The 24,636-nt window shown below is 39.6% G+C and overlaps 1 protein-coding gene across 2 annotated transcripts in view; it reads left to right on the plus strand.

Annotated features, from left to right (window-relative positions):
- The first annotated feature begins 22,217 nt into the window (after positions 1-22,217).
- PKIB (cAMP-dependent protein kinase inhibitor beta) overlaps positions 22,218-24,636 on the plus strand; it is a 53,844-nt gene continuing 51,425 nt past the window's right edge. Inside the window, exon 1 of one of the 2 annotated variants that reach the window (XM_054063823.1) lies at positions 22,218-22,568. The gene's annotated coding sequence lies outside the window, so the exon portion shown is untranslated. The remainder of the gene's footprint in view (positions 22,569-24,636) is intronic. The other variant, XM_054063820.1, reaches the window with a different exon arrangement.

Below are 24,636 nucleotides of genomic sequence, written 5' to 3' on the forward strand. Positions count from 1 at the left end.
TGACCCACTGTGCCTGCCTGCATCACCATCGCGTTTTGATCACCTCCCCTGATGTGATGAAAGGATATAATGTGGTGAAGAGTTGGCCTGTGCTTCTTCATTGTCTTCCCACACGTGCCTAAACCAGGGAGTGCTGGAAAGCGGGAATATGTCACTGGGAAAGACAGGGCAGCCTCCCTGCACCAGCTGCTGGTGCTTGTTGTGCTGCTCCTCAGCACCTCCTAAAATCAGCTAATGGACCGTATGGCTGTAGTCTCCCTTACCTGAGCAATACTAATGGGTAGGCTTCATCCCATAAAAAACATATAAAACCATAGAAAACTTTGACCACATCAAGTCTCATTAGGGACCACATTTCTTACAAGTGCTAATAAGAGAGTTGAGCCTGCAGGACCTTCTGGCTGTTGTGGTGGTGCTATGTGGAAGAGGAACATAGTCAAAGAAAAAAAAGTCCAAAAAAGAAAATAGTCCCAAAAGTATTCCTCAAAAATCTTTATAAAATAATTGGACAATCAAGGAACAGGAAATGTACATTTTAATAATACAGACATAATAATACTGAGAATACTCTCTTGGCTGAAAATACATGACCATTTCATTCGTCAAATGTGTTTTAATAGCTAAGCACTTAAGAAGGATAAATTAATAAATTGTATCTTTAAATAAACTGCTTAGTAGTATGAAACAGAATATTTCATAAAGCGTAAACAATATGTAACTATTTTACAGATTAAGAAACATTTTTGACTCTCATAAGTGTATCTGCTTACTAAGATGCAAAATGATTATAGTACTTCATACTGAGCTACTCCTCAGGTTGGACTTCCCTGTGGACATTGCTAAATCTACCATTTGCAATCGATTCTAAAGATAATCCTATTCTCAAAATCAAAGTCAAGCATGAAAACAAAAAAGCTAAGGAGGAACTTTTGCAGCCTGAACTTTTAAAGCTGTGATGCTTGTTCAGTGATAATAAAGGGAATGGGAATAATTAACAAAACAGCTATAGCTATTAGTTTGAGAGATAAGTAGACACAACTAGTGGACACTGATTGATGAACTGAAATCAAATGACATGCTTGTCCTTACTAAAAGATTTAGAAAGTTTCTGGAAGTCCCTATAAAAGTAAAAATGACTGTAGGTACTTGAGAGTGGGAGATGGGATTGACAGTTCACTGGGGTACATCTGCTTGTAGCTAAAGAGTCATCTACCCAGCAGCCTCCAGCATCTCCTCAGTCTGCTACCTCTTAGTCCTGCACTGAGACAACAGTTGAGGTGTGGGTGAGCTCTGATCTTAGTGTGAGGTCTAAGCCTCAGAATGTCAGAATTCTATATTTTAGTTAATTCAAACTTATAACTTTTAACAAATTATTTCTTCTTTCAGTGCACTAATTTGAGCCCATGAAGTGTGCTGTGTTCATCCTCTACATAGCACCACCACAACAGCCAGAAGATTCTGCAGGCTCAACATCAGCTCATAGCTAGCTTGGCTTGCTCTGCATAATGAATTTGTAATCTCTCTAAATAGGAGCCTATTCCCTCTCCTTTGAGAAGCCCATATTCTTTTCCAAATAGGAGTTTTCATTACTTACAGATTATTTTCTGCTTCAGTGTTCCTGTAGTCTTCACAGTACAGACTTTTTCTTTACAGAAACCTCTGATAGCCAAGGCAGACTATTTCTGAGAGACCATCCTGATCTCTTTTCTTTAAAAATATTAAATCACATCATTGTTCTCTGATTGTTTCATTCTCTCTGCTGTCTTATTTGGTGAATCTACTGTGGAAAGATACTGAAGTGTTACATACGCTTCACTGCAACCCAGTCCTCCTTCATCACACAACTTTTATAAGAAATTTTAAGAGAGAACCGATCTGCTACAGGAATTTCTCTGCTGTAGTTTTATTTCACTTTCAAGTCATACAGCTTGCCTGACAGCTTTAAATCATATTTTGAAATCTGGATTGTGTAGAAAAGAGCAGTTTCTCAACATTATTCCTCTGGAATTTGGAGGTCTATTTGGGCTATTCATATGCTGCTATGGAAATGCTTAGGACTTTGCTTACCTTTATCCCTGACAGGAGATACTTCCCTTTGTACTGGAGTTTCTTTTAAATCTTTGCTGTCAGTCCAACTGCCACTGGAAAAACCTCTTGCTGTGTTGCTAGGTTTGAGCCCTTTATTTTCACTGTGTTTCTTCAGTTTTGTCCAGTTTGAAGGTCAGTGGGATTCTTCATACCCAGATATCTCTTTCAGATGGCTTCCCCTGTATGATCCCCTGCTTCCCTATAAGCCTCTGGAGTTTGTATGTATGGATATGAAAATCATACTTGTGCATTACTTGAGTAGCTCTCTGAATTTGTTTTAGGAAAAACCAGGACCCAAACAGCTGAAGTAGCTTTTTTTGGGTTTTCTTATTTGTGTTACAGAGCTTCTTGCTAAAAACTGCATTTTTGTCAGATGCATATTGGAAAATGAGGCTTTTTCCAGATTACAGACTGTCTGTCAGTTCTGTGGTCTTCACAAGCAACTTCCATCAGCTCCTTCACTGAATACTAGATCTTCAGAGGCCCCAGAGCTGCATTGTGGGGGAACCCAAACACAGCTACACACGTCTTACACTGCAGAAGAAAAGCCCTGGTTAGTATTTTATTTCATGTCCTCAGACCACTGAGAGGAAGGGCTAACTAGACAGAACAAAACACACTAAACAGGATTATGTTTTAGGGAAGGCTTTTCCAAATCCATAATTTCTGTTACTGGTTCAACACAGTTAAACAGCATAAGAGAGAATCCTCTACAATATGTTAAAATATTTTGTGAAAAGTGTTGAACCCGAAGTGTTTTCTAGCCACCTTCAGCTGTGTAGAAGTTATGAGCACGCTTCTCCAGGACCCAGGGCGTTGCTTTGTGAAGCATCCACCACTATGGTACAGCAGCATCAGGCCTTTCACCATGGATAGACTCCTTACATCCACAAATCCCAAAAAAAAAAAAATGTAAAAGCATCTCCAGGCCTTCCCAGACAAGATTTCCAAGCACACACATTAAAAAAAAAAAATGTGTAAGGGAATAAAAAGCAAATAAACGTGGCTGTAATGGAGCATTTCTTACCTTTGTTCTATGATGCAAAAATCATGCCAATCATCAGCATAAAATTTAGAGGAGGCAAAATCTTCAGCCTTCAAAAGTGAAGGAGAAAAGTGAGGAAGACTTATTCTTGCGACATGGATGTGGAGATACAGCTGAAAATCATCTCCCCCAGAGGGCAGTGTAACTTAAAGAATGGAAATGTCTCCCTGTCAGAGTTTAAATGGAAATCGTCAATTTGAAGATATGGGTTTTTATCTCAACAACGTCAACAGAAAAATAGTCTATAGGGATGTATTCTCTGGAACAAATCTGTGTACACAGTGCGACTCTACATTCTCCATTCCACTGACTTTAAGCCACATTTAAGTGAAATCTGCAAAAATCCCCCTCCCCCTTTTTTTTCCTCTTGATCCTCCAAATGAAAAGGAATATTGAAATAATGTCTGTGATAACAGATTGTGACACCCAGGGTTATGTCTCTATTGTGACAGAGAAGTGGAGCACAAAAGCATAAAATCTTTGTTTCTGACAGTCTGTGCAAATACTCATAATATGGATCTCTAAAATTAAATGGAATTCAGAGGCAATATTTTTTAAGGACTGACCTAGATGTAAATCTAATGCTGATTAAAATAAACAGATAGGAGTAGTTTCTCTTGATCTCCGTCTTACAAGTTTTGGGGTTTTTTTCTAACAATACCTGCTCATGTAGATCAAAAACAAACTATACAATAGATGGAAATGATAAAGCATTATTATGTATGTTTATAAAATTACGGTTTATCTTCTTGAAAAATACTTTACTAAATAGAAGTTGCTTAACAACATACATATTTTTTATGAATACATATGAATTTAATCCTTCTTTAGAAAAGAGTGAATAATCTGGAATTTCTAATCAGCTATTGTCATGAAGCAAAGAATAAAAAATCATCTGACTGTGCAAATTGCTGTCACTACATTCATGGTGACAGAACAGTAAATGCAGGTTGAGTCAAGATTGTTATAAACATCTGTATTAAGGCCAAATACAATCATTGCAAGTGAGAAAAAAAAAAAATCATTCCTGCCTCTGTTACTGTTATTGTTTGCTTGGAAAAATATGTTCTCCAAGGTAAATTAACAAGACGGTTCCACATCTCTACATAATGTTCTAAGTTCTTAACAGGAAAAGCCATAAATATTTGTAATAAAATCAAACCCCCTCAATTTGTGTAGCATAGTATGGTTCAGTGTTTTAAAATAATTGGCAGACTGCTCTAGCATTGTACCAGTGTGTGATGGATACCTTTAAACTGATAACTTTGTCTATTCCCATCTTGCCCAGTGGTCCAATGGTGAGAAATTTTGTGTTTGCATTATTCATCCTGGGGATAATTCTAAAGAAAACCGGTGGAATTCGTCAAGGAATGATTGGGGGTTTTACACCTTCTTTTTTGTCAACCAGTGAGATTTTAGAAGGCCTGTGTTCATCTCTGTTCTTCAAAGTCATCCTGTCCTGTGTGTTGGAGGGCTCACCCGGGTTTCTGAGTGGACCTGAAGACATGTAGCTGTCTTTGCTTTAGGCTGCCTGCAGTCTCAGGCCTCAAAGACAAGAGATCTGGTCACAGTGGCTTTGCTGAAAGCAGCTTTCAATGCTGGTTTGGAGGGAGGCATGTGCTCGGGATTCCCCAGGGTGCACTCTGGTGGGCTGTGACCGCTCTGATATCCTGTTCTGTCCATGAACAAACACTTATCAACAGCCGGATGAGAACAGAGAAAGTGCTTTGAAGGCTGCCCCTACTTGTCTTCTATGCACATTCAGTGTTGTTATAAATGGTAACCTGCCTCTCTTCACTTTATTTTTTTTTTCTTCTTTTTTTTTTGTCTTTTGTGGGCAGGCAGTTTCCTTGGCTTTTACTCTGAGCAGATTTACAAAAAACTAGTTCAGAACAGAAAGCCGTGCTATCACCATCTTATTATATACTTGTATGTCTGAGTCATCCTCATAGGTACAGACTCACAGAGAATATCTGTCACTTCTCATTTTTCATGTATGAGATCTGACACACACAAAAAAAATGAGGCTGTGCTTTTAAGACTCTTTATTCAACAAATTAAGAAAATCAACTACAATCACCTTCAAAATAGTTTTCTTCTGAGTTGACACACTTGCATATGATGCTGCTGCCAACATTCAAAGCAATTCTGCAGATCATTTTCTGAAAGTTTGTTGAGGATCTCGGTCACTTTTGCTTTCGCATCTTCTACTGACCAAAAATGGGTTCGTTTGAGCACCGCCTTGATCACCGCCAGATCTGGGAGCCAGGTCTGGTGAATACAGTGGGTGCTCAGGCATGGTGATGTTGTTAGCTTACAACTAGTTCACAGAAAAAGCGTGGTGGGCTGGCATACTCCAGCATTTTCCAACCCGGGGTAAGGAAACATCTGTATTTGAACAGGGATCCACTTGTACCCAGTGAAGTGATTGAGTTGAGCCTTGTCTCATGGCAACAGGCTAGAATGTGTCCTATAGCCATCTCCTTGCCTCTCCCCTCCCACTCTTGATTCCTGAGCTGCAGCGTTAGTCTCATTTTTTCGTTGTTTTGGACTTTGTAGATACGTCTACATAGATAAATACGTGTGTGTGTAGTTATGTATCTGCATGTTGATATTGCATGTTGAACACTCATGTACATATACATGCACACAAACATACACATATGTACTTGTACGCATTAATAAGTTACTTGAAATGACCTGTCATGGATCTTTATGTTGTACCAGCACTTCCAGTGTTGGCACTTCACTCTACTTTTCAACACTGTAAATACACAGCCATTTGGGTTTTACTTATTTCTTTTTATTAGTAATGGCTAATTTGGAGGCAAATAACTTTCCTGAATTTGTATAAATGCCTTTTAACTTCTATGTGAAAACTGAGTATCTGCCAGAACCTTATCTGGCACAGTATCACCTTTCTCCACTAAATTTGGTGGAGCTGTGTGTGACCCAACCTTAACTAAAAAAGATATATTTTTTATATACATATAATAGGCAGCACATATAATTATATGACCTATAACATTTTTATTAATTGCATCTTTTTTGGCCAATACATGTAACTACTGTGTCATCTAAAAATAGGCCAAGAAATACAGATATTTTTAGCTCTGGATTAATAGGCAAGTTTTAAATGAGACAGTTTCATTTTAAATGGCCTCAGAGTTTTGTACCTCATATTTAAGGCACAAATTAGAAGATAGTGGTCTAGACAGTGTCTACCAGTATCTACCACTGTCTCTTTTCTGGATAGCAGTGTCTGGAACCAGTTGATTATTGCAATTTTTTTTTATTAAAGAATCCTTAAAATACAAATCTACATTTATATGAAAACCAAAACTGCTATAGAAAGTTGATATATTTTTGAGAGGGTATTTTTTTTCTTAATTTTTTTTTTGTTTCTATAGGAATGTTCCTGGATCTACGCTGATATATATCTGTTGTTACTGAGGACGTATTTCCCTCAACTGTGAGTTTCAGCTAAGTATAAAATTTACCAGTGAGGGGTGGCAATACAAAGGTTCTAATTTTCTTAAAACGTAATCATGAAGAGATAAAGCTGTAGGATTTTAATATTTGCTCCAGTAAAACACTTACTTGTTTCAGCAAAAAAAAAAAAATCAGCAGCTAGGAATCATCTTGCCTCTAGGACTCATATTTTTGACACTGTGGCTAATTTCAAAGACATTTATAACATTGGACGGATCAGATGCTGTTCACCGGCTGTTTTAAACAAATTGAAATATGAAATAGCCGAACCCCCAGCTGTTGTTTAACTGGCTCTGGCAGTTGTTCCAGAAGACGGGAGGCAACAAATGCGATGCCAGTTTTTCCAAAGGCTCGGGAGGCACCTGCACAGCTCAGCCTCCCGGGAACCCACGCTTCACAAACCTAAGAGCATTCTTTCCGAAAGTTGGTGAGCCCATGAATAAGGGTGATTTGGCTTCTACAGTGTACCTGGATTTCTAAAGAGCCTTACAGAAGGTCCTCACTGGGAGCTTTCAAAGCAACTAATCAGTCATGAAATGACAAAAGAGCCTCCTTTTCCGATTAATAGCTACTAGCAAGATCCATCAAGGGCCATTAAACATAATTGTCCAGTTGCAACCTCTATTCAGGAAATTCTTAAAATGGTAATTGCTGGAGTGGCGATGGCAAAGCTATCAACACCTGCTTGTCCTTCACTTACACTCTTTTCTGAAGCATTTGTTACCGGCCTCTGTCAGGGACATAATGCTGGGCAAGAAGACTTTTGTCCTGACGCAGCACAGCCTTTTCGATGTTCCTAGCCAAGTGTAAAATTATACACTGAGTAATAAAAAACTATCTATAGTTTCCTCCTTTTACTGATAAAAGGGCTCTTCCTTATGTAACTTAATAATTTTATTTAAAAATAGAGCAAAAATTTCCACATCAGTAGCTTCTTTTATGGAGGATATCGAACTTATAAAATTTGAGTCCTTGCTGTCCATTTTTATATAGTAATTGCTGCAGTACAATGTAGGAGCAATGCAGAAACCTATCATTCCTCTTGTTTTCAGAAGATTTTCGAGAAAGGAACGTAGCTCCTGCAGTTCGAGAAGTTGTAATGAGAGTCCTTCTCTGCAGATCCCTGGGAGATTGGTAAGGACACGAGTCAGTCATAATCTTTGTGCCCCAGAGCTGCCCTTGTGCCCTTGTACAAATTCCAAAGGTGGAATTTGTACGCGTGTGCCTTAGTAACTCACAAAGCCATAAGCACCAAAGTACTGGAAAGCTTGGAATACGGCACGAACTCTGCAACTGTATAAACTCACGTAAGAGACAGCAACACTATTCAAGTGAACTTTTCTAAATGTAAACATTCTCCCTCACTATAACTTCTTTTCCTGCGTGACCATATATATGTCTGTGGCAGAGTCAGATGTAAAAGCAAGCAGTTCTGTCCCTTAAACAAAGCTGTTAGGAGAAAAGATTTATGTCTGTGTACTAAATGGACAATTGCTCTCTCAGTCTATCAACCTGTTGATATGATCATTTGGCAAGCTAGAATGGTTCACCACTATTTTTTGAGTGGAACAAATTGCCTGTGTCCAAGTATAGCCTAATAGTAAATGACACAATGGATATACTGCTAATGCATTCAAGGAAGTAAATCAGTGTTTATTATCAGAATCCTTTGGCTTCATATGGAACAAATTTTTAAACAGAGAGAAAAAGAATCAATGTTTTCAAAGATGAATGCCTAAATTAATATGTAAATAAGTCCTCTGCAAACCCATTAACTTCAGCTGAACTTGCTGATTCTCTGGACTTCCAAACGAGCAGACCATTCAGGCCACCTAGAAATCATACCTAATTTTAAGTCCCTGTTTTCAAAAAAACCCTTGAGAGAATGCTTAGAGCCATAATTGATTTTTAACAATTGCTTATTTGTGGTGATGAGCAACTTATTTTGCAGAAACCAACATTAAACTGATTTTATACCATGAAAGAAGAAAACAGACTGAATCACACAAATATCTGTCTGCCATTTTTCTTCCCTGGCTTGATAGGTTGGTTTGAAGAACAGCATTTTTCACTGTGAAAGCTGCATTTCATCATTCATGGTATTCTGCACTGGAGTAATGGTATTGGAGCTGTCACTTTATAATGATGGAAGAGCCATAGGAAGCTTTCAGGAGCATTGGTATTTCTATGACTGCTTTGGAATATGTTCAGCACTGATTTCGTCTTTATGTGTATGAAATTACCCAAGCATAGCAAGGTTTTATTGCATACATCTGGTTAAGTACACTGCAAGTGGAATTTTGTTATCATGAAAAATGCAAGAATCTCAGTAATTTTCCTTATTTAAATAATAAAGATTTTCTATCATCAGAGTCACAATTTATTTCAAACTGTTGAAGTGCTGTTAAGGGAAAAGAGCAGAACTCTTTTTGATTTGCAGACAACAAAACTTCATTTGACAGGTGGGTGGAACTGGTGGCTAACCTTACCGCTCTCCGAAGGCTGGATCTCATGGCATGTCCCATGAGATATTATCAAGAAACATGTAAGTACCAGAAGGCATTGAAGGTAAATGTATTTGAGGTATTTACTTCAATACAAATAAACTGTATTTATTGACTGAGGACTATCAGTTAATATTCTGGCCAACTGACATGGCTTCGCAGATACAGCTTAGCAACAATGAGGAAACAAGGGGCATAAGACTTCTCTTGCACATTTTTTAAACTGTTTTCAGTTTTGGTTTTAGACTGTCATTTTACCTGTATTTGTTTCCCTAGCTATCACACGTTTCTTTTTCTTCTTGAAGCCTTTATGACAAGGAGGGACACTGGTCAAATATCATATATTGATAATAGTGTCAGGAAATATTTGCAGTCTGCTGTAAATCGAACGTGTACCATATAGGACTGATTTCCATTATATAAAAATTCTGATGCCTGAAAATAAAAGAAAGGGTTATTCAACCATGCAAGGGTTTAGGAGAGGACTATCTAGTCTACTGCCACAAACATGGCAATACATCTGATTCATTACTTGTAGCTTCTTGATTTCTTCCTGATCCCAGTTACAGATCGGTTCATTATAACCTAAGGCAGAAAAAGGAATCACTGTAACTTCTGTTTCTCAAACAACAAAAGATTTTGTACTTTTTTTTTTCTAGTGTGACTGAATTTTTGCTTTTTCATCTGTCTCACATAAGTGAATTACGATCATTGACTTTATAAGTCATTGATGATCTATTACTTCAGTATCACCTGGTCTAGTTTTGCTTTCTTAGGTGTTACAAACTTTCCTAGCAAATTATTATAGCACATTTGCTTGGTATGTTCTCTATATTTTATATAAATAATTTATTTTATATGGATATCCTTTCAGGTGCGGATTGAAAAGCATTTTTCTTGTCTTGTCTCTTGACTGTCATGACAGTTTAACTTTTATCCCAGAAAACATCTGTCTTCAATGACAACACTTGCCATTGGCAACGTGTGACAACCATAAAGAAAAAGTGTTCATGTAAAGGAAATACTGCTTAACCTCCCTCCTCCTCTGGGCTGTCTGGGCTCTAGCCTGCAGTGTCTCCCAGCTCCTCTGGCTCTCCAGAATGTGCAATAGTCAGCAGCATGGTCAGGACAGCTTCTGACAGCTTCTCATTGCACTCTCATCTTAGGTCTTACGACAGCTTGTCCCAGTCACCAAACTGTTTCACATATAAGGTTATGCAAACCTTTCAATGTTGGACTAGATCAACTCCGATTTTCACCTTATGGCTAAAGCTAGGACAGTCATGCCTGGGTTATGCTGCTCCTGGTGTGGATTTGCACTACAATTTTCAGCAGTCTCACACTATTTCTAGAATGCCCCCAGACCAGCTTTTTTCAGGTCAAGGTAGTTTGGTGAAAGCTGACCAAGTTGCAGATGGCATTTGCCTATCTCCGTGTAGCAAACCTATTTCCAGGGAAATGCAAAGTTTCATAAAAAGGGCAATGAGATTTTCTGCCAGCTCTGAGCAGTAAATTAAAGCTTAGAGACAAAGATGGTGTTCTCATCTACCCACCTGATATCCAGTTAAGAAGAGCCACCTCCAGGCTACTCAACAACAGAAGCAATTTTCAATTTTAAGGTTCCAAGAAAAAGAATAAAATGTAATTTTTTTCTTTCCAGGATGGTAAAATCTGTGACAGCAGTGTGTCAAGTGAGGCAGATGATGTAACAGGTCTGAAGGGGGTCAGTGGTGGTTTCAGAGCAGTGTGGATGGTGAAAGAGAAATGTCCAAGTGGTGCTGGTCCAAGGGATGCTGGGGGTGGATTAAAGGTCACTATCCAGTATCCATCATCCTGGGTAAATTAGAGGCACAGAAATGCCCTCATCTGTCTCTTGCAACATGCTAAATTGAAGGCCACTCTAAATCTCTCTTAATGCTTTCTTAAATGATGTGCCCCAGATAAACATCTGGTTCTCCAGGCTCTCCTACATAGTCAGTGAGTGGGTGATAGTTAACCTGCTGCTATTTTCCCATTGATTCAAGTATGGAATCAGAGGGAAGAGGACTTTGGACTCTGACACCTTGGTGACAGGACTCCAAGGCTCAGGGGTAGAGACATGTTTCAGGAGGGGGATGAGCTCCTTCCTGTGTGTACATCCTAACCGAGATGTTGGAGAATGGAAGTTGAGAGCAGCCTGCAGAGTGTGATCAGTTGGAGTGAATCCAGACTTGCTCGTCCAAGCAGGTGTGTGCTGGTGTCTCAGTACGTGTGATGTGGTTTAGACATATAAATACGCAGTGTATCTTTGTAACTAAAACATAGATATTAATGCAAAAGAAATACGTAAAGCTCATGATTCATGTTTTTATACCATGTTTATAAATTGAATTTACAGTGTTATGTTTTTATCGTTATTGGTGTAGGTAGTGACAGATGCCATTCTGGACCTCAGGCAACATCCCTAGCATTTTATTTAGTAGCAGGCATTTCCACATCCAAGCAGTATAAATGCTGATTATTGCTGAAACTTGTGTTTATACAAGTGTTCACACACATCTTTCTAAACAAAGGGCCACAGATCATCAAGCTTGGAAGACTGGGAACCGTTTTATGGACCATTCTAGCATTCTTGTGTCAAGGCTTGACATTCCATTAGCAGGAAAAGAGTTTTTAAAGCTGACTGCAGGAAAGGAATAAGGTCAGTCCCAGAAACTTTCATGCCCTGGTGACTCAAAGGAAGGGAGCAAACTATAGATCCTTTGTAGTCCTATGCTGGCATATCAATGAACCATCTCCATTTTGTGGAATGAAGTCTTATGGCACCAATGCCTCCTTAATTTGTGTGATCTAGGAGTGAAAGAAAACCTAGATGAAATAAGAATATGCAATGAAGATAGAGGAAAACCATTTACAACAAGAATGTATATTGGAACAACCCAGCCTAAGCTAGCTTCACCTACTTTTTACTCTTTATGTTTGGTACCATATTATTTTCAGCTCCTGATATTTGTAGCATTTCCTGGTTAAACTGTTAATGCTTAAGAGCCAAATAATTAAAAGGCACATACATGCTTGAGCATCCTTAGAAGTTCCTTAAAATGGAGAAAAACCCTGTGGAAGTTAAATCTTGCCATCTGCTTTCATTTTTTTTTTTAAATAAGATATTGTTATAGTTTTTCGTTCAATATGGGGCTATATTTAAATTGATGCAAACTAAAACTAAAAAATTTGGAAAATACTTTTTCCTTATGTTTGAGTGTTTCAAAGAAAAGTATTTTTCATTTCTGTGAGACTGTTTTGGACTTTAGGCTATTAAAACAAAAAAAAACCTCTGAACAAACCCCCCAAAACCCACAAACCAAGAATATCCCAAAGCTTACATTTTTTTTCATAATCTACAATTTTTCAAGAAAATTAGGAAATTTTCAGTGAAAGTAAAGGTATGGGCTAGGGATATCCTGTGTGGCTTATGAAAGCTGAAAAGACAATAGCATAAATGCAATGGTTGAAATCTCTGCTTTTGTATGATTTTTTTAATGTATTTAACATTGTCAGCATTTATATTTATACTCCATGGGACTCACTAAATTTACATTCATGGAAAATTAGAAAAGGATTGATCATGTAACTAGTTGTAATTGATTATTTCCCTTTCCGGGCTGTTCTGCGATGCTGTGAATGATGTGCTAGCATTAGTTTACACCCAAATCCATATTTCAACATTACAGAGTCAGGTTTGTGGTTTTTGCTCTTGTCTTATGATCAAGTTGACCTGACAATAAAAATAAAAATAAAAATAAAAATAAAAATAAAAATAAAAATAAAAATAATAAAAATAAAAGAAAAGACAAAGACGAAGACAAAGACAAAGACAAAGACAAAGACAAAGACAAAGACAAAGACAAAGACAAAGACAAAGACAAAGAGTGTTCTTATCTACCGACCTGATATCCAGGTAAGAAGAGCCACCTCCAGGCCACTCAACAACAGAGGCAATTTTCAATTTTGGCCTTCCAAAACCAAAGACTGCTCTGAAAAGAGCAGTTCTCCTAAGTCCTAGGAATTTATAGCTGAAAGAAAAGTTATTACTTGCTTTGATAATGATGATGATGATGATGATTAAGCAGATTTTCTGATTGGCAAATATATTTTTGCTATATATTTTTATATTTCACATCTGTAGTGTAGCAGAGGAAACTTGCATTCTGTTGTGTTGCACTAAACCAAAACAGGATCAATGTAAGTCAATATTGGCTCTTCCTGTATAGCAAGGGTCATTTTCTGTCTTCTAGGTGAAGACTTACTTACATAAGCAGCTATATTAAACTTAGGAGCACAGTCAAGTAAGTAAACATTGCATGAACTCTAAATAACATAGCAAACAAAATTTCCAGTGACAACCTCCCAGATCTTTGGTTTATGAATTTAGAAGACCAGCCACCTCTGCATATTGTGAACTTTCCCGTGGTACGTTTAGAACTGTGAAACAAAAATAATGTTTTCTAGGGGACAATCAGAGGAAACATATCTTTCGGGGGTTATGAGAGTGGAAAACCCCTCAAACTCCTACATAGTGATGATTTGAAAATTTTGTATTCTACAACAACCAAGCTCTTTACTAGTGCTACATTGTTGTGGCAGGATCTTCATAGTAAGTTTGAATTACAGAAAGACCACATGCACCATTTCTGTAGCCATCAAACTTTTGTGTGAATTGTTACAGCTCTTCTCACAATCATAGAAAGTTTGCAAACAGGTGTGCTGCTGTGGCATGCTAATAATATATGAATAACTTGAAGATAAACCCATTTATTGGTTCTGTATAAAGATATGATTTGTAATTGGTACTATATGACTACATCCAACTTTTATTTGAATATGATTTTTGTTGCAACTTTTTTGATAGTTTTGGTTGGACATTTTGATTACCATCAAGGTAGAAATATTTCAGTTCTGCTTCCTAAAAGCTCATCTCTCTTCCCAGCCCTCCACTGACAGTCTTTCTGTCAGCTAGATTCTTGCTCAAACTGCCTGCCTAAGAACTGATGAAATCTCAGATATGTCCATCCTTACTCTCTTCCTCTACAATCTCATTACCTGATATAATGTTTTGGACCTCCAAATCCACAGTGATCATTATCTTAATGATTTTCTGAATTATTAATAGTCCCATTTTACAGAAGACCAGAGATTCTCATACAAGGTTATTTAAGAGGGTCAGCCTGTGTCTTCAAATCCATTGGCTATGAGCTAGTTATGTTCTCTCCCTGAAGCTTTCTAAGGAACAAACCTCTTGCTTTCCTACTCTTTTCAGATAATTATAATTCCAACTGAGCTAATAAACACAAAGTTAAGAACTTTGATCTTCAAGGCTGCTAAATTTGAAATTAATTTTGTGACTAGGTGAGGATTTTTTTTTCTGGGGAAAAAGACTTTTTAAAGTGGAGACGATTTAATGAGGGAGCAAGAATAAGACTGCAGGTGATCAGTCACAGTACTTGACAGCTGAATTATAAAGATTAATTCTCCAGTAATGTTGGCAAGGCACTTCTGAGAAACTTCCTGAAAGAAATTAATTCTCTGATTCAGTGAAGGTTTCTGAATAGTGAATCCATAGAAACAGTCTGTTTTGTAAAGCTAACTTGACACACTCCAAAGAGCTGATTCATTCTGAAAGGTTCTTTAACGAACCATCTTCTCTTGGCTTTTTTTAAAAACAAAATGTCCTTTCACCTCTCCAACCTGTTTTTCGCTGTGTTTCAGTATCCATGTGCTCTCTCCCTGGAGACTTCTCTGAGCTAGCCATGAAATGAGTGCCCCCCAAAAAGACACAGTGCAAGTTTAATACTCTTTACATCATACTTGGCGTAATGATCCCTACATCTGAAGTGGGGACTCAGATTCAAGTCCATTCTGTTCTCTGATTATTTTTTTATTCCGAATTACTTGCATTAACTGTCTTCTTTATTTGAAACTTTTTATTCCAGATTACTCGGATTCCAAATTAAAATGACAAATTATACCAAATTAATAGATTGTCATGTGCTTGGATGCCTGTAACAATTTTATAGTTCTCTGATCACCTTGTGATTACATGCAGATAATTCTCCACAATGCTGTTTCTTTCCTCTTTTGTCTTTCTACTGGTTTGTCCTTCATTGCCCATTAATGACTCTCTGGGCTTGTTTGCTCTTCTAGCTGTTACAGCCACTTATAGGCCAGTTCATATCCTTTTAAAAGCTCCATCTCCTTTATGCAGTGCTAACTGAGGAGTGCTCCCTAGTTATCAGAAGTCTGAGGAGGAACCTGGCTTTTTGGAGATGACAAAGGCAAACTGGGTACCTTAACATGGTTTTCATTTAGCTGGGACTGGCACTCTGAAAAGAGCAGTTCTCCGAAGTCCTGGGAATTTATAGCTGAAACAGAATTTACAAAGGGAAAAGGTAGAGAACAATATTGTAAAACAGTTATGGAAGTATATTTACAATATAAATTAATAACAACACACTGTGTCCAGTCATTTGATGAGGAAATAATAAAATGTGTTATTTAGGGATTATGAGATACAATCAGGCACTGTAGCTCTTCTAGCCTTATTTCTTGCAGCTAACTCACCATATGATGCTATACAAGCAGTTTTTACTGCTGTTGGAGTCAGGAGCACTGACAGACCATGGCTGCTGTTAGACTACATATGCTCTATCTTGTGCTGTATTGCATCTGTGCTTCCTGTGCAGGCAGAAGGGATGTTCCACTATTTGCCTCTCTGTGCTTTAAGCAACAGGTGCTTGTGACAGGCATGTACTTTGTTTGCATGGCCAGGTTTGAGGGACAGGTCAAACACCCTTGGAAAAGGGAAACGTGGAAGGGGACAAGAAGGATGCTGTGAACTTGTCACTTCTAGAATGAGAAAAGTGGAGATTATTCTTTGTATTCCACTTGTTTTTTTCTCAAGTTCACTGCCTTTTTAGCACATTTCTTCAGTAATTACAGCTTATTCTGGACATCTGGCAAGACTGTTCCTGGGAGGACAACTTCCTGCTATGGTGTGCAGAGGACAAATAACTCAGAAAATGAGAAAATGTTCACCTCAGGAATTCATATAGTATATGACGTTACTGCAGCAGCCAGTGTGAGCAGCACTGGAAGGCTAACTGACCTCAGTCATAAAGAAACACCTTGCAGATTGCCATACAAGTAAATGTCTTCTGACTTCCTTGTAGCTTTCCAGGAGAATGAGGAAAAAATAATAAAAGGATAAGTGTAAAAGGAACTGGTGCATTGGAGGTGTATTTGGACCAAAATCTGATACCCCAGAGATCAGGAATTGTGTAAATCTTCCAACTGAGCTAACTTGCTAACTAATTTCTGACACCAGAGGGCCTGGGGTCACTGCATAGACAAGTATGGCCATTCATCACACTGGGAACTTAAGAGCTGCATGAAGAACCGAATCAGTGTCTTCTCTTTCAATGCTAATGCATAAATTGTACATTTCACCCCAGCAAAGCGCAGTGTCTGAGTACACTTCATCTGGTAACACATAACTCTTCATAGTCAACCCAGTTTTTCAGGACCCACCCAATAATTAAGTTAAGCATGTGTAGATGGTTGCAGAACAACAGAGCTTGAATGGAGACCCCACTTTCATGATACCACTCTGGCAATGTTCATGAGTGCCTATGGCCCACCCTTAACTCCATTTGCTGCTCCAGTTTACAGCATGACACACAGACAGTTGTACAAGACAACTGAGGAGATGATGCATCATTTCATGGACCTAAAACTGACCATCTCTAAAGTAGGTGTAGGGGGTAAAAGAACTTTATAACTCAGTGCTATTGTCAATGCATTCATATAATGAAAAGACAGTCTCAGCTGCCTATATTTCAATTGTAACATTGCAGTAGTATGTATTAAGCCTGGCAAATGTACCACAAAGCTCTGAAAAAGCTCATGACCACCACCACTTCGGTTCTTCTGAGCCAGTATGCAATGCTGCTTCTCTTCAGAAACCCAGCAAGTCACATTTGAGACTCTGCTTTGCCATTGTTGTCTTTTTGGGAATGGACTTAGAGCTCTGTTGCTGTGGTTCATCACTTCTGAACAAAATGTTTGTCTGTTTATTGACCTGAAAAGGAGATGTTTCCTTCCCAGCTGGGTGAAACATAGAAACATAGCCTAGGGAATGACTGCAAACATATTGCAATTCTGTCTTTTGGACTGTTTTTTCCCTGATTTCATATTCTCACCCAGGCTGTTAGGTTAGGCTGTTTATTTCAGAGGTGTTTCTTTACTGAGTGTGATGCTTTATGAAATTGTCAGCTAAGCATTAATCACCATTTAGCCTGTCATTTTGACTGTGTCTGACATTCACTAAACTGTACCTCAGGATATACACATCTGGCGATGACAGTAATTTGTTAATTGAATGTGACTTTTAATGAACTTTTCACCCAGCAGGCTATTCCAGGGATTTATGAACAACTGTATTTGTTACAAGTGGTTTTGTAATATTTGGTAAGCAAGCATCAAAAAGCAAAACAGTGACTTCGCGGTAGCTGCTACAGCATGTAGGGTTGCCTGTATTTTGTCTGTTAATTCTCACAGGTACCAATTGCCAAAATGATGTCTGACTTGCTAAATGCAAATTCCTAAGAGGTGTTTAATATCCATTCTCAAACGTATCATCTGAGTATGGCCATTCATCACACCAACCATCATAGCGAGTAGCTTCCTCAGTGGCAATATCACCAGCCTGATTTGTTTACCTTCTTCTCTGTTCTCTGGGGAGAAGATTGCTGCTGATGGCATGGTGCATGTACTGTTGGTAAGGCTGCATGTGTGCCTGTGTTCTCCATGAGGGTGACATAGGAATAGCTTGTTTTCCTTTAGAAAGCACGAACAGGCTTCAAAGGGTAGCACATGCTTTTCATATGAAAGAGGTGAGGATGACCAAAAGGATAGGACACTGTGTCTGTCTAGGATGCAAAAAAGCAGCTTTATAGCAGGAATGGACTCTTTCCTGATTCTTTTGGTTCTGTTTCTAATAAGGATTTGTTTGTAACAACTAGCTCAAGAGATGCCTCTTTCTTTGTCATCTTGATTTCTGATTCACATTGGTTACATTCCCTTGGAAGAAATGGAGATCAAATATAGAACAGGATGAGGGAAGCTTTGGAAATTAGCTATGTATACATAGACTTGGCAAAGGCATTAATAGATTCAAAGGAAAAATGCAAAAAGAAAGAAAATAATCTAAATTAAGTCAACTGGCAATATGAATATCAAAAGAGAACTAGTTTGGAAATGGAAATGCAGCACACTTGGAATTAATGTAGACTCCTTCTAGGTCTGGCATGATTCATATAGTGCCAACAGGCTGTACAATTTGCATCAGTGTCTATGTTTCAACGCAATTTTGTAACCAGGCTATTTAAATGCTCTAATCCTTTTATGAACGTGTGTGAGAGCCTGGAGATGAGGGAGGGTAGGAGGCAATAGCAGAATATCTGCAGGGCAAATCTCCCATGCAACCTGTCAGCACCAACTGCGGGCTGAAAAAGCAGCATCTCTCTTCAAACCCTGGCTTTGTCTTTCTGATAGGAACACACATTTCAGCTGCAGATACCCTGAGTAGACGTTTCTGAATCTAGGCAATGTAATCTCCTCCCTTCTCCTTAGAATGCTTTAATTCAATTTCCATATATAGCTGTCAGTTCTGTTCTAGTTCTCAGTGAGACATGAAGGCTGATGCTGTATCACAAATTACACGACACTTGCATGTGGAAGTTTGCATGTCTTTGTGTGCACACATGTAATCTTATGAACCAGAAGCTTGATTTTTTTTCACACTTGCTTTCAACTTCTATGGAGTTAACTCTTGATTGGTACTAATTTAGAGGCCAGTTACTAGAGGCCAATAGGTTGAAGGCCTTCTCCAGGTTTTGACAAACATGAGGATACAATAGTAACAAGATAAAGAAGTTGCCACTTAGAGTAATTATGCTATGTAAAATAGGAAGGGCTCCATGCAGTGTGCATGATGTCAGTATTGCAATGAAAATACTGGTATATAAGTGAATAAAAATATCTACTATTCTTAGATAGACTCATAGAATCATAGAACCATAGAATAGTTTGGGTTGGAAGGGACCTTACAGCCCATCCAGTCCCAACCCTCCTGCCATGGGCAGGTAGACCTCTCACTATATAAGCTGGGTCAAGGCCCCATCCAACCTGGCCTTGAACACCTCCAGGGATGGGACAGCCACAGCTTCCCTGGGCAGCCTGTGCCAGTGCCTCACCACCCTCATGGTGAAGAAATTCTTCCTTATGTCTAGTCTAAATCTGCCCCTCTCCAGTTTATACCGACTGCCCTTCGTCCTATCACTAAGAGCCTTTGAAAACAGTCCCTCCACAGCTTTCTTGTAGACCCCTTTCAGGTACTGGCAGGTTGCTATAAGGTCTCCTTGTAGCCTCCTCTTCTCCAGGCTGAAGCAGCCCAGCTCTCTCAGCCTGTCCTCCTCGTATGGGAGGTGCTCCAGCATTGCTAAGCAGTTTTTAAATTTCATTTTTCTCTACATCTTGAATGATTTTAAAATTTATATTAAAACAGTCCACTTCTCAAACTGTATCATTGCAGATGACACTAAGCTGGGTGGAAGTGTGGATCTGCGGGAGGATAGGGAGGCTCTGCAAAGGGATCTGAACAGGCTGGACCGCTGGGCTGAGGCCAATGGGATGAGGTTCAACAAGGCCAAGTGCCGGGTCCTGCACTTGGGGCACAACAACCCTGTGCAGTGCTACAGACTGGGGGAAGAGTGGCTGGAAAGCTGCACAGAGAATTTTCCCTCAGAAGATATCCAAATGAGCTAGAAAGATGTCAAGACCAACACAAAACATTACCAAGTCCAGGACTGTATTTTGGTACTAATACAAGTAATAGTGATATATATTGTGGTTGGGTATATTCTTCTTTCTTCATGTGACCTCACACAAAGGAAGCACATTAGGTGATCAGCACACTGAATTCCAGTTTTGTGTTGAGAAAACGAGCTGCTGAATGTAAATCTATGGTATAAATGCTAGTTTTATGGAAGAATAATTGCAGGTTCATTATTCTTAATAAACCTTTCCTACAACCCAGAAAATGAGAGACATCTGCTAATTATTTTCATCATAAAGCTAAAAATAGTAGTCATATTTTTTTTTGCAAAAGCAAACCATCTGCCCACATAATGAAATAAATTACAAAGAGACTAATCATTAAAAGTGAGAATAAATTATATTCTAATAAAAGTATTTTAAACGGAGTCTTGGCATAACTCCAAACTATAGCTTTTATACTTTAAGAGGACATTCGGAAAGATCTAATAAAAATGCAAGCTAATCAACCAGTTGTAAACCATCACCTGAGTTATTAGGTGTTTAAAGTTCCCATTGTAAATTGGATTACTATAATAACATGCCTTAAATAGTTTTAAAAATAAATCCTTAGTGTTCTAGGTCACACCAGAAAAAACATAAAAAGTAAACCCAAGGGATTTGAGGTTCAGGAATGCCAACTTCAGTTTCAAAATGAAATAAAATTCTAACCCTCCGATTCCCTTTATTTCTTATCATCTATAAGTATGATAAAAAAAATGACATAGTTTGTAGTGTAAGATCTGAAAAACCCAGGAATGATACCCGTCTTTAAGCTGAATCTGTCCAGTGTTCAGAATAACAGGTATAAATGGAAAACCTCAGTGCGAGTTTCCTAGTCATGCAGCTGACACTGGATCTATGGAAGTGACTGGATAATGACTCAAATAGGTATGGATTGGACACAGTGAGATTATCAAAACACTTTAAAAGGATTTCAGAACAGATAGTTTAAAGTCCTTTTGATACAACATCAAAAAGCTGTGTTTAAAATTACTGCCTAAAATTTCTAGATCTTTTAGAAAGCTTTCAAAGCCAGTTCGGTATAATATTGGTTTTACGCAACCAGCTGTAGGAAATGTGATTGTCCCTCGCTATTCTCTAAGATGCCAGATGATAACTTTTGTGTTTCCACTGAAACACAATAATTAAGACATTTCTGTATTATTCACAGGGCAACACTGTAAGAGGAAAAACGCAAAGACTGCTGATTTCAGGCCCAGACTGGGGTTTTTTTCAAGCTCCTGCGTAAAGGCATGTCCCAGAGGCCAGAAGTCATAGATAGAGACTACTGCAGCTGCAGCATAGCTGCTTCCTGAAGGTTATAGTAAAGACACTAGCCAAAAAGGGTCACATACGGCTACGTTCAGTTGCCAACTTTTTGCATTGTTTTCACACCAGAATTTCTCAGACGCTGTTCGCATCAGGCAAGAGCAGGAGGATGTCCTGTGTTATCTGCTGGTGCAGTTTCAGGGATTGCAGAAAAAAACCCCTCATGTAATATGAAAAACTGAGACTAAAATGAGTATGGCTTCAGATCAGAACTGTATTTTTCCCTGTTGGTTTTGGGTGATGAGGCTGTCCTGGGTGACAAAGACACCCCAAAGGAATGTTCCTATGTGCTTGTTGGAGGTGATGGGGCTGTCCCCAGCCAGGTCACAGAATCATAGAATGGTTTGGGTTGGAAGGAACTTTAAGGATCATCTAATTCCACCTCCTCTGCCACGGGCAGGGAGACCTCCCACCAGTCCAGGATGCTCAGGGTCTCATTTAACCCGGCCTTGAACACCTCCAGGGATGAGGCATCCACAACTTCCCTGGCAACCTGTGCCAGTGCCTCACCACTCTCATCCTGAAGAATTTCTTTCTAGTCTCCCTCTCCAATTTAAAGCCATTCCCCCTCATCCTATGGCTATATGCCTTTGTAAACAGGCCCTCTCCAGCTTTCTGGTAGCCCCTTCAGGTACTGGAAGGTCACTATAAGGTCCTCCCGGAGCCTTCTCTTCCCGAGGCTGAACAACCCCAACTCTCTCAGCCTGTCCTTGTACGGGAGGTGCTCCAGCCTTCTCATCATTTTTGCAGCCCTCCTCTGGACCCGTTCCAACAGTTTAACACCCTCCTTATGTTGGGGATTCCAGAACTGGACACAACACTCCAGATAACGTAGGGATCTCCTGTCCGGGCGGCAGCGGCAAAGCTGCGGGGGACCGACCCGTTCCGCTCCACGCTCCTTTATCCGGGGGAGCGGTGCCCCATCCCGGCGCCGGGCTGAGGCCGCCGGGCCGCCCCTCCAGGCTTGGCCCATCCCGCCGCGGGGGGCGGCGCGGGCGCGCGGCGGCGGGCGGGGACCCCTCGGTCCCCCGGGGCGAGCGCGGAGGCGGAGAGGCGCTGCGCTGCTTCCCGCACCTCTCCGGGACCCGCCTCGGTCCCCCCGCTCCGGGGAGTCTCGGGAGGAGGGGGGTCCCGCCCAGCGCTTGCAAACCGGAGTATTCCCGGCTGTCCGAGCATCCCCGGCGGAGCGCAGAGTGCAGGTACCGTGCGGGTCCCTCCGGCTGTTTGGGCATCACCCGCGCTCCCGGGAAAGGGACGGGGGAGAGTTACCGCCGGAGGACGGGTAGCCCAGCTGCTGGGGGAGAGCAGGCATGGAAGTAGCTGCTAAGGGTGCTCCTGCGGACGGGGGTGCGACCGTGGCCCTGGATAAGTCTCAACTAATCCGTCTGTGCCTCCCTGTCCTAGGAGCTTCCTTTCCCTGTCCCAGGAGCTTCCATTCACCGTCCTAGGAGCTTCCATTCCCTGTCCCAAGAGCTTCCATTCCCTGTCCTAGGAGCTTCCATTCCCTGTCCCAAGAGCTTCCATTCCCTGTCCTAGGAGCTTCCATTCCCTGTCCTAGGAGCTTCCATGCGAGTGACCGGCCGGGGGGTTTAACCTTTATTAACGTCTGGTGTTAACCCTTCGGGAAGTGCTCAGGGAAACTGGTGTCATAAAACAGACACGGGGAAGGAAACTAATACGACTTTTTCTCCGGCAGAAAAACAATCAGAGGTGCTCCAGGTGCGATTTTTTATTTTTTTTTTTTTTCTACAGCTCCTTTCTGAAGTTTATGTTTGTGCAATCAAATTAATCAGTAGAAACAACATGGAAAAGCAGAGAGCAAAAATATCAGCCTTGTTTACATAATGACATTGCTTATTTATATTAAAACACCTTTCTGAAAATAACCTTGGCGGGGGGTGTGGTGGTGGTGGTGGTGTGGAACTAGATGGTCTTTAAGGTCCCTCCCAACCCAAACTATTCTATTCTGTGATTCTATGATTCTGTGATTCTGTGAAGTCCATAATTGAAGTCGCATGGGCAAGATAATGAACAAGTGGTGTGCAGTTTGTTGGTGTAAAAGGTGTTCTTAGAAAATCAGTTAAAATACATGACTGACTTTCATCTATCCGTGACTCTAAGGAGTGTCCTTGTACTTCGATCACTCACGAGGCAGGAGTTTTGCTCTCTGACTGTAATAAAATGTTGGCAGTAAGAGAATTTTTTCTTAATTCAGTTATGAAAGATGCTCTTCTGCATTTGTTAAAAGTTATTTGTGGACGCTGAAAGGCAGGCAAGTGCTTTTAGCAAAGGAAGGAGTAAAAAGAAAACTCAAAATGCTCCTAAAATGATGGTTAAAATGATTTACAGGATACTGTTTGGTTATAGCAGATGCACCTAATTCTTTTGGTTTGAACTTTGAAAAATAATGAGGTTTTGGTCATTCCAAGAAAATCGTAGCTGCCTTCGCGGGCATTGTGGTTAGGAATAATGACTGTGAAAATAAATTCAGGGGGTTAATATAACCAGTATAGCTTCATCACCTTTTGTAGTGAGCAAAAACCAGTTTGAATGAAACGCTTGATCAGAATAAAGACCTTGAAGTAAAAAACATGACTTTGTTTACCTTTCTTCACTGAAGAATTTTGGGATTTTTTGCTTCAATTGCTAATATTCCCTTTGAAACGCTGAACTTAAATGTTTGTATTATGATGTTTGTGAAATGTTACAGTGTGGTTGATAAAACTACTTATATGGGAGTAATATGAACTGAAACTTCACTAGAAATATCCAAATAACTTCAAAAAGCAATTACCTGACTGTGTCATTAGAGTGAAGGTTTAGTTCTGTAGATTGGTTTTGAAATACATTCCTCTTGGAACAGAGACCGGTCTTTTATTTTGTCCTAGACATGTCACGACAGTAACAAATATAAGTAAAACAGCCTAACATACGTCACTATGTTATAAAAAAATGTATGTTTCAAAACCATGACAAATTTAGAAAATATTAATGCAAATCATGAAGTGCAGAGAGAGAGAAACTCAGTCAGGTCATGTTGTTAATATGTCTCAAAGTGTAAAATTGTTCCCTTATGTCCATTTATTGATCTCTCCTGTTCGATTACTGTTTTCTGTTAGTATAATGATGAACATTTTTAATGAACCATTCAGAATGTACCTGCTTTCTTTGATTTCTAAAACCTGGGATAAAAATCAGTGAGGAATCATATGTGCAGTTTTCTCCATCAGCTAAAGGTCACTCTTCTGGGAGATTGCATGTTCCCTG

Source organism: Cuculus canorus, chromosome 3, assembly GCF_017976375.1.
Source record: "Cuculus canorus isolate bCucCan1 chromosome 3, bCucCan1.pri, whole genome shotgun sequence".
NCBI lineage: Eukaryota > Metazoa > Chordata > Aves > Cuculiformes > Cuculidae > Cuculus > Cuculus canorus.